Here is an 11,990-nt window from a genome sequence, read left to right as displayed (position 1 = left end):
CATACATACATACAAACACACATACATACATACATATATAAATATATGCAAATAAACATATAGGCATATAATACATATTTATATATGTTTATGTATATATGCATCTACGTGCGTATGTGTGTGTGTGTGTGTGTGTGTGTGTGTGTGTGTGTGTGTGTATTAAATACTGTTTTTTCTTAGCCAATACAATGAAAATCGTAAAAATTAATAATACAGAGCGATGATTAGTAAGGTTACCTGCTTCATTTTCAAGTAATTTACGGAGAAAAGGTGTCGATAGCTTTTCTCTGAAAATTTCCTGAAGTAGAAGACCTGACTCTATAATATCCAAATATCAGGTAGCAATACTAACGGCTTGTATTATTAATTTTTATAACTTGCATTATTTTGGTTTTAAAAAAATGTATTTCAAACATATATGTGTACATATGTCAATGGTTCCTGAAAACTATACTAGTATATATATATATATATGTGCGTATACGTATACGCACGCACATGTACATACATACATACATGCATACATACATACATACATACATGCATACATACATGCATACATACATACATACATACATACATATATACACACATTCATACATACATACACACACGCATACACACACATATATATACACACTTGCATACATACATACGTACATGCATCCATCCATCCATACATACATACATACACACATACACACATTCATACATACATACCACACACATACATATATACACACATACATACGTACACACATATATACATACATACACACATACAGACATTCATACATACACACACATACACACATATATCCACACATACATACGTACATACATGCATACGTACATACATACATACATATATACTACATACATACATACATACATACATACATACATACATACATACATACATGCATACATATATACATGCATGCATGCATAGAGAAATGAAGACAATGGGAGAGAGAGACAATGAGAGAGGGAGAAAGAAAGAAAAGAGAGAAAGAAGGAAAGAAAGAAAGAAAGAAAGAAAGAAAGAAAAGAAAGAAAGGAAGAAAGAAAGAAAGAAGGAAGAAGAAAGAAAGAAAGAAAAGAAAGAAAGAAAGAAAGAAAGAAAGAAAGAAGGAAGGAAGCAAAGAAAAGAAAGAAAGAAAGAAAGAAAGAAAGAAAGAAAGAAAGAAAGAAAGAAAGAAAGAAAGAAAGAAAGAAAGAAAGAAAGAGAGAGAGACAAATAAACAGACCAATCTGAATGCAAACAAACATTCAAACCAACCTAGATTAAGCAACAGCTAGAAATAAATTGAAGGAATGAACATCAAAGTAAGAGTGTCAATTGATCTTGACTCTGAACTCTGTGAATCGCACCAGAACGGATTGCTTTGTGAAACCAACCATTCACAATTGCACTGAGAAGCCTAAATCTCTCTCGTTGTGACACTGTCTCAATGCAGTTCGCATTTTGTCACTTCATTGTCTTTAGTCAACAAGTCCGTGATATTTTCACAACTACCAACAACAACAGTCAGTGGCTTATATAACTAGAGATTAAATGTTTATGAAAATACAATCAGCAGTGAAGCGATGTTGTATTCGCTATTTAAAGATCTACTCTTAAACTATTTCATCGTTCTCAGCTAGATATAAAGATTTATTACAATTTTTAATGTTCCTTTTAAAAGCAAGGTCTTATGCCGGGTGGGAGAGTGGGGAAAAAATGGAAGTCGCATTTCTAAATAGCATTTACAGAGCCAAAGAAGTGGAAAGATTTCGACCAGGAATCAAAATTCAAGACATTCTTCTACAGTACTAAACCATAAACAAAATGTAACGAGGTTACGCGGTACCCCGACAATAACCAGAAGGGCAATAACCCTGAATAAGAACCTATTCGGACGTTGACGACTCGTCCAACCCATGCTAGCCAGTAAAATGATAGCACACAAAGGTATACATATAAATATTTATACGCAACGCACAACATTTGTGTGCGTATTTTGCCAATAACTTCCTTTTAAAATAGTCAGCTCCCGTGGTAGAAACAATGCCTAAAGATAAGCAGAACAAATTTTCTTAAAGGTATTATGCTTAAATATTAATTGCCACCCTCTATCAAAGCACTTTAAATTCCTTGCTTAAGAAAAGTCCCAATCCTGCAAAGTATGTTTCGCTTTAGGTTAAGATTACTTCATATAGCTGTGATTTCTTTTTAAGGCATCTACACACCCAAACATTTACTAAATGTCAACAATCTATAAACACTTGAGACAAAATATTATGTTCGTTATTTAGCGGAAATTTAGTTCTAAACTTATTTAGTACCTGTAGTCATTTTTTTTTTTAATAAACATTTTCCGTTTATAAATATATTTTAACAACTCAACCGCTCCTTTCGTATCTGATACTGATGTTGCTTTCCGCTATTAGATACATAAATTGATAGCAGCAACTACGATGTATAAGGGTGAGAAAGCTGGCCATTAAATCCGGAAGACCTGTCTCGCAAACAACAACTCAATTCTTTCTAGATTTCCAATGTTGTAATTCTACCATTCTTTTCAATACATCGTCACCTCTTTATTCTTAAAGTGTATTATATATGTTTTAGCTAGTTTTCAAATTTCATTGCCGACCGGTATCCCATCTCCCCTCGTCAGAATATAAATTCACCAAGAGCACATTATATCAAAGCCGAAAACTATCGTGGGTATTTAGTCATATCTTGAATTAGTGCTTCATTGCCATTGTAAACGTACTGCACTATTTGGAGTATCATTATGCTTTAATATCTTATTAATTAACACATTCGCCGGTTCAATTTCCACTCATTTATCATTTTTCTTTCCTAAAATTTTCGTTGTTTCTGGCAACCTCTTCAATAGTTGGTGACTTTCTCCGTTATCGAAGCTGCGTTCTTTTTGATTGTTTGTTTGTTTGTTTGCATGCGTGTGCGTCAGTGTGCATGTGTATACACATATGTATGTATGTATGTATGTATGTATGTATGTATGTATGTATGTATGTATGTATGCATGAGTGTGTGTACATTTGTATGTATGTATTCTGCATATTTATGTGTTTGTGTGTGCATGGTTGTGTGCTTTTACGTGTGTGTGTGTGAGTGTGTGTGTGTGTATGTGTGTGTGTGTGTGTGTGTTCGTGTGTGCACCTCTGTCTCCTTGTCTGAGTGTGTCTATACGCATGGGTTTGTGTGACTATATAGATGCGTTTGTTATGTATGGATGTGTATCTCCAGGTATGTCCTTGTGTATGTGTATGGAGTGTGTGTGTGTGAAGTGTGCGTGTGTGTATATGGTCATGTGTTTCCGTCTCCTTTTGTGTATGTGTGTATGTGTGCTTGTCTGTCCATATTGCCTATATCCCTATCTATCTATTTATATATCTGTTTGCCCACATATCCATTCACCTACTTATATATATTCGCCTACATAACATCCTACTTACAAATCTACCTGTGTATGTAAAAACTATGTGTAGTGGGACATCACTGCCTTCAATTTATATCTCCTATTTAGTATGGGGTATGTTTCATTTACGAGGATTTACTCCTGTATTTGTCTGAGTGTTGGGTCCTTCGGGTGCTTGGATAGAATGTGGATGTCAAGTCGACCCAGTGTGTCTCCATGTTGGTCTTTGGCATGTTGGTAGAGTATGGAGAACTGTTTTTGTCGTCATATTGTCTCAAATGTACATTTAATTTTTCCTCAATGTTTCTAGATGTCTCACCAATGTATGTCTTGTTCTTGTCTTCAGAAGCACCCTTTATGCACATTATGCTGCATACTACATTTCTAGTTCTACAGTTAATATCAGGGTTACTTTTACATACCATTCAGTTTTCATTGGTGCATGTGGTATTCTCAAAGGGGTACATCCTACATAACTGTGACCTTATGGAGCTCCCTGGCTTTCCAGCAATCTTAATGTTGAGTTTGGTCTCCTTCAGAGCTTTCCTAAATCTTTGGGCTTGTTTTCCATGGGCTGTGGCCTCTACAAACTTCATGCTTTGATATTTGTCGGCTTTGTACCATGTCTTCACTCTGTTTGCTTTGTATCCTATATGTATACACACACACACACACACACGCGCGCGCGATATATATGCATGACTATACACACACTCACACTCTGACACAGTAGTGTTAATGCGTGTGTGTGGTCGGCATATCAACTATTTAAAATGTGTAGTAATCTGTGCAAGTATATCTTATTTTATATGAATTGTTTACTCGCGCATGAAGGGTTTAATTCATTAGGATGCAAACTAATGAACGGAAAATAATATATAAAAGAACATTTTGCCAACAAACATCCTTAGCAATTAAACACTTACTGAATTATGTTCGACATGTTGTTGTTGTTGTTCTTGTTGTTGCTGTTTCTTTGATTACTGTTTCTATCCTTTCAGTTACTGAAAAAGAAACTGTTACAGATATGTATTATATCGGGTTAAATAGATACTGTTACCTACATACATGCGCATGAATACATGTATACACACATATATAATGTGTATATAAATATATAGAAGCATACATACGCATATGGATGCGAATATAGGCACAAACATACATATATATGTATATAGACAGACACACACATATAGAAAGGCATACGCACGCACAAATATTTCGTTTTTATATTATCCTCCCAAATATATGAGTGGCTGTGGATGTGTTGTGTATGTATGTATGTATGTATGTATGTATGTATGTATGTATGTATGTATGTATGTATGTATGTATGTGTACAAACTTCAGGAAAGATTTTGAAAGACCCTGCCAAAATCTCCTTATATTTTGTGACGGATTTTAAAACGGTGTAGTTGATTGATGTACGTGAGCTGGTTGTGTACTTATGGTGGTATATATGCATATATGCTTGTGTTACCTTCATATATATGGGTATATTCCTTTCGAAACGTATATGTCTGTTCGATAATTAGGACTATGTTCCTATTCCAGCTCATCAATTTCTTAGTAAGCGTCTGTGTGTAGACAGGTGTCTATATGTTTGTGTGTGTGTCTATGTATATTATAGTATATATGTTTGTCTTTGCAATGTTTGGATACATTTGTATCTTTGCGTGTCAATTTGTATGTGTTTTTGTGTGGACGAGAGAGAAGAAGCGAAAATGAAACTGAAAGTGACAGAGTGTGTAAGAGAAAGTTGGAGAGAGATGTATGTTTTCACCTAATTTTACGCATTAATGGATATCGTCTTTTATCTATCCAATTATTTACATTGATGAAAGTCTAATCACAATCATTTCTATTGGAATTTCATTAAGACACACACACGCACATATACATATGTTTTACACACATATATGTATATTTATATATTTACGCATATATACATATCTATCTATCTATATCTTTCTATCTATATATATATATTTATATATATGTGTATGTATGTATACGTTTATATACATATACATTATTCATATTTATAGCGCATATTAAATTCATCAATTTAAAGTAACGTACCCTATACAATAAAGTCTAAAGTATTCAGTTGTGAGTATCGACTATTTTATTATATTAGAACCTTCTTTAGTCGACGTTTCCTTCATTTTTTTTAAATGCTAAAGTATATTGCGTAGGAGACTTGGCTGTTCTTTCTCACAAATCGAATGACCGCATAGAAGTTCCAGCATTGGTTTATGTTTTGCTCTTTCATGATGCAATTCAAATAAGAGAATATGCATTCAAAACCGCTCAGCCAAGAAGCTTGACCAAATTTACCAAAACTTGCCCAACTGACTGTTGCGATTCTTTAATTTACTATTCCAACCCGACTGGATCGTCTTGGCGCAAGAAGTTCGAACACATCACCAATGTATGTGTTTTGTATTTGTAAAACAAAGTCAGAAAACATCATGTCCAGTAGACTCTTTGAATTAGGGCACCGCCATAGGGAGTCTAATAATTCAGAGTACTGAACCAGCGTGTACGTAGATAAATTGTCAATAATTGTACATACGTATGAGTAATTGTTTTACAAGGCCAGTAATTTTAATGGAAGTAGTTAGTCGACTAGTATTTGACTGGTACTTTATTTCATCGATAGATGAAAAGCTGATCTCGGTGAGATTTGAACTTAATGAGCTCGGAACAAACGCAATAAAACATATTTTTTATTTCTTTTTCCGACTTTCATATTAGTCAACCAGTCCATTATCCTTACAAAGTTATGATTAATAAACATATATTCACTGTGTAAAACAGATACTGTGGTTAAACAACACGGCTCTCATTGTAGTATCTTTTGATATACAAATGAGTAAAATTTGTAACGGTTATTATTCATAATGATGAGGTTTTGTAAGCTGCTTTCACTCTCTGTTAAACGATCACGAGTAGACGTTCATGATATCACTGCAATAAGCAATCGAAACTGGTCGAGTTGTTTCCAGACTCGACGTGCAGGGAAAGAGCCCAGTAACTTATCCACAAAGTCTATTTACACATTGAAGGTGAATGTATATGTTTATTAAATGTACCTATATGAACATAATCATAATTTATCAACAAAACTATTGTTTTATTCCGACTAAGCATGCGGTCGATTTTGCCTGTTGTGTTTACCATTGATACCGGTAGAATATAGATACCATTATACCTAGCACGAAGAGGGGAAGACCAAATTGACTCCAAAGAAATTTCGACCATAGGGTTAATGATCAAAATTAGTCGAAATTAAACAATGTAAGGAATAGCTTCGATGTTCTACCATTTCTCTAAGATACTATTATTGTTGTTGTTGTTGTTGTTGTTTTTTCTGGCAGTAAGTAAAGGGTGACTCTAAACCGGTACATGTCCGCTATTTATTCTATTGACCATAAGGGGATGAAAGGTAAAGTCCCCTTCGGTATCATTTGAACTTGAAACGTAAAATATTGCAAGGCATGTATCTACAGATAAGCTATCGGCTCTCTAAAATATGGATACAGTGATTGATAGATTGAATTATTATTCATGTAATACCGGAACAAAACAAAACATTAATATTAGAAAATTAAAAACCGAAACCATTTTGCTAATATAGAAGGTTGCTATAGACAAAAGTATTTCAATTTTCTTTTCATGTTTGTAGTATTTCTTTGTTGCTTCTCGCACAAGCACAGACATCTATTATATAAAGCTATCAAACAACCGTTAAAATAACACAGCACTAAGATATTTAATATTTCCATCTTGATCCTCTGGGAATTGTTTTCTGGTTTAAAAAAAATAGATGTGCATTTTATTCTGAAACATTGAACATTTGAACAGTTTTTTTAAATGTAAATTCCTTTTCAAATTCCTGTACGTTTATGTTGATAAGTGGAGAGTTCTGCGTAAGTGTGTGTGTGTGTGTTGGTGTGTGTGTGTGTGTGTGTGTGTGTGTGTGCGCGCACGCAGACAATAAAATTTCACCTTTCGCAACATGAAGCCGCTCCAAAATGATTTTCTTCGTTTCCACGTAAAGAAATTAATGCTAATAACTTATATCAAAATATATGACTTGTGATCAAAATCATTCCTGACATAACTGTTCATTTACTTTTTCAGACATAGTTTATTTACGTCTACTTTTTTCCACTATATATATCTGTCTTTTTTCTTCAAGACATTATAGTGTCTGTAATATATGGGAGATTTAACAATTGTTTCTCAGCAAATCGATCGTACATGCAGTGGTTTCCTCGTGTATTTTTAAAATCCGTACGTAAAGTATATTTGTGAATACTCTGAGAAACTTCTGACGCCTTTGTATTATTATTTCTCTCAGAATGATGTCAATTAATTGTAAAATAATTCAAAAGCAGCACAGATGAGCAATAGGGAAATTTGAATGTCAGGCTTACGATAGCATATTTACTTCTTAGTTTCTAAATGATCAAGTGGAGGTCATCTAATCATAAGAAGGAAACCCATGTAACTTAATATTATATTGGTAATTTTGTTTCCAAGGGATTGAATCATTACTGTTTCCTTCTCGAGCCATGCCTGGCTCATAAGGGCCGGTTTGCCGGTTGACTTGACGTACAGGTTCCCCGCCTGGACGGGACACCGGTCCGTCGCAGGTGAGCTGCAAGATGCAGGAGGAAAGAGTGAGAGAAAGTTGTGGCGAAAGAGTCAGCAGAAGTTCGCCATTACCTTCTGCCGGAGCCGCGTGGAGCTTAGGTGTTTCGCTCATAAACACACATAGCCTGGTCTGAGATTCGAACCCGCGATCCCTCGACCGCGAGTCCGCTGCTCTAACCACTAGGCCATGTGCCTCCACGAATCATTACTGTAAATCATTAAAACAATTCAAAGTAATAAGAGTCATTCAAAGTAGACGACAAGAGCTGCACTCGTACAGAATAAGATAGCAAGGGCAGAGTGCCAACAAATCGATCCTTCGTTTTAATAACTGACTTTACTAAGTTCATTACCTACTTTGAGAAATATTGCTTTTGCCTGTGAAGTAGATACTAATACTCTTGACCGCACTGATGGGAACAGAATCTTTATGATGAATATATTTTTACTTGACAAAAATCTTCCCACCTAGCAAGTTCTCATTTTACACTTTTACTGTTGCTATCGAGACACCTACTGTATTGGAGTCACTGGCTCCAGCATTCAAACTTAAGATGTCTTTTTACGTCATGACACATCTATTTCTTATTTCCCTCTCAAACTTTATTTCTCCCAGGAGCTTGTAATAAGATGCAGTACATACTTTCATGACTAAATTAGTAACCATACTGGCACGATATACATACCTGTTCTTCTTCAACAGTACCATGACATGTTACGAGTATTACTTTACACCTTGGAGTACTAAACATAGGAAACAGCATTAGAATTGTCAAGTGGATAAAACACCTGGTAATGGAATCAATTTTACTTGGCAGATAATTGTATCGTCTTCCTCTCCAAACTTTAGGAACTAATAAAATATCCCAGAGACACGATAATTAATTGAATATGTGTCTTTCTCAAGTATCATTTAAATCCAATGTCAATGACTTTACGGATCAGAGTTCACACAAACTACTTGTTCAATTGAGATATATACATTTTTCACTTATAACAAAACTTTATTTTTTTCATCATGGGTCATAGTTAGTTATTGGCATCAACAATAATCATTATATCAATATACAGCGGGAGATAATCAAGCAATTTACTTCTTAATACCTACATTCAACTCTCTTAAAGTCCAATTCTCCATCACTGAAGTTAGGTACAATAAAAATAAAACTACAGTGCTGACTAAACAACTATTATTGTTAGCTTCTACTACTAAACAAAGAATTCGCCTACGTACGTTGCCCCGAAGGGTTTGAGCACCACAAAACTGATTTGGCCTAGATATGTTAATTGATGTATTAGGTTTCACCAGTATCTTTACAACCCAGCAACATTTGTAACTTATTAATAATGTGTTCAGCAATTAACATTATCTTGTAATATATTCTGTTGTAATAGAATGTAATTCTTTATTTCAGGTGATCTGCTGCCTCAACTATAAAGAAATCAGGACAAAGCTTTGATTTGCTATCTTCACCAATAGCTTTTCTTCTTAAAACGGTAACACCCCCAGATATCAAACTGGGTCTCTTAGGGTACATAGACCAGGTTCATCCACGAGGTACGCCTCCGTACCTGAATTCAGGTAATTATTGATTCTTGATGTTATTGTTAAATGCTTTTTGTCTGTAATGAGGTTATTCAGTTTAAAGCATACGGGCGCTCGCGCACACACATGCATATACACATGCACACAGGCACACACACACACATATATTTATGTGTATATATATATATATAATCAGTCACCATCCTAACCAACAAGTTTTGCTTTCATACTGTTCTACCAGTACAGCAGTAGTAGCAGCAGCAGCAGCAGTAGTAGTAGTAGTAGTAGTAGTAGTAGTAGTAGTAGTAGTAGTAGTAGTAGTAGTAGTAGTAGGTGGGGTATTGTAGTGAAATGACACTCTTCATCCCATCATACAGAGGTTCGGCCCACGATCATGTGTTTCTTTGTACTTCTGCGTATCTGTATATGTGTGCAGGTGCACGCACAGATGTCGTTATCGTCATTCTGACACACACACACACTCGCTCACACACACACAGACACACGCTCACATACACACACACACACATCTACATATAAGTATACCCGCTACAATTCTCACATAAACATTTTGTATGCTTGTGTGCTGTATCAAAGAACAAATTACATTGCGTTTCTTTGTATTCCTTGAAACTGTTTCATGCAACTCCAATATCCACATATTTATACAATATAGCACCAATTATAATACTTTATAATAACGCTCCTGCGGCAATGTATTTAGTCAAGCACAGTAAGGGATTTCCACGTTATTTAATGGGACTACAACGTCAAGGCGATTATTCATCTTCGTGATTTACTCAGGCAAAGAAAATGTGTAACGTTCCTTATTGCTGATAGCTAAAGTTATAACTTCCCTATTTCAAAGTTACAAACTCTTTTCTCATAAATATAGATATGATAACTATGAGAGATATGGCTATTTCATGACATCGTAATTTATCTTATTTTGAAGGGGGAGCTCTAACTCATCATTGTTGTATTTCTATCTATGACTCTATTACAAGTATATTTCTTCCGGTGAGCGTCAGTTACGTTAAACTGTGGCACTCCGTTTTACACGCCTATTCAATACTAAGATCGTAGTTGATTTTCTTTGACTCATATTATCTCGTCATTTTGTAGCTTAATATAAAAGTGTTCTGAGAAAAATCGAGATCATTAAAATACCCAACGTTGTCCACATCATTGAAGCACTCCACAAGATATTATTTTGTTAGCCTATGGAGATACAAACTCAACATTGATAGCTAGTCTCGAACCAATTATATAGTTCCCTAATAGATTACGGAAGAGAATTTTACATCTCCTAGTACTTGAAAGTTAAATATAGTTGCTATTCAAGCTGGTAACTCCTGAATGAATACTTCCAACAAATTCCTGATAAACCGCCTACACCTGGATATACATTTGCTAACAATAACTCTTTACTCGAATATACTATGGTACCAAATGTATGACTGTAACATGAAACATGTAGAAATATCTTCTTAGTTGGTGATATTAACTCATGACCTGGACCAATTCAAGCCGAAATCTATGTATATATATATATATATATATATATATATATATACATACATATATTATATTAAGCTATATATATATATTATATATATATATATATATATATATTATATATATATATATATATATATATAATATACATACACTTTTATATTAAGCTATATATATATATATACATACACTTTTATATTAAGCTATATATATATATATATATATACATACATACATACATACATACATACATACATACATACATACATACATACATACATATATATATAATTTTTTTCAGAATGAGATAAAAAGTCCAAGGCTGTGAAAGATTTTAGAGCGTTTATAAATAGAAGGTCTTACAGCTGTATCCCTGCATATCTCACATCTATTTTCATTCTTCCACTTCACTCTCTATTTCATATCTTATCTAAATTAACTATTGCTTAACCATTTTCTCACACCGTCTCCGATGAAGGGATATATAAAATATCCCGGAAACAGCTGTAAGATCTACTTGTAAATGTTCTAAAATCTTTCACAGCCTTCGATTTTTATCTCATTCTGAAAAATATATATATATATAATTTAGCTCTCTTTATTTTCCGATCTAATTTGTTGAGAAAATCCGATGCACATACTTTTCTTATGAAAAAATTGGTAGCTTTAATAGGAAACAAGAATTGCCAATATTAAAGGTCAAATTTTCATACATGACTCCATTATTGGGATTGACATAAAATCTCTACAAGTCCTTATAGAAAAATTTACTGAAATAGTCCTTATAAATTGAGTAATAATTCATTTCACCAAACTTAGTTTGA

The 11,990-nt window shown here is 34.1% G+C and overlaps 1 protein-coding gene across 5 annotated transcripts in view; it reads left to right on the top strand.

Moving 5' to 3' along the window:
• Window positions 1-9,520: 9,520 nt before the first annotated feature.
• Window positions 9,521-11,990, top strand: part of LOC115226973 (LIM homeobox transcription factor 1-alpha-like) — a 170,366-nt gene continuing 167,896 nt past the window's right edge. For 4 of the 5 annotated variants that reach the window (XM_036500542.1, XM_036500540.1, XM_036500541.1 and 1 more), the window contains exon 1: window positions 9,521-9,684. The gene's annotated coding sequence lies outside the window, so the exon portion shown is untranslated. The remainder of the gene's footprint in view (window positions 9,685-11,990) is intronic. The other variant, XM_036500538.1, reaches the window with a different exon arrangement.

This window comes from Octopus sinensis, linkage group LG2 (genome assembly GCF_006345805.1).
Source record: "Octopus sinensis linkage group LG2, ASM634580v1, whole genome shotgun sequence".
In the NCBI taxonomy this organism is placed as follows: domain Eukaryota; kingdom Metazoa; phylum Mollusca; class Cephalopoda; order Octopoda; family Octopodidae; genus Octopus; species Octopus sinensis.
This window is presented reverse-complemented; position numbering and strand designations above follow the sequence as displayed.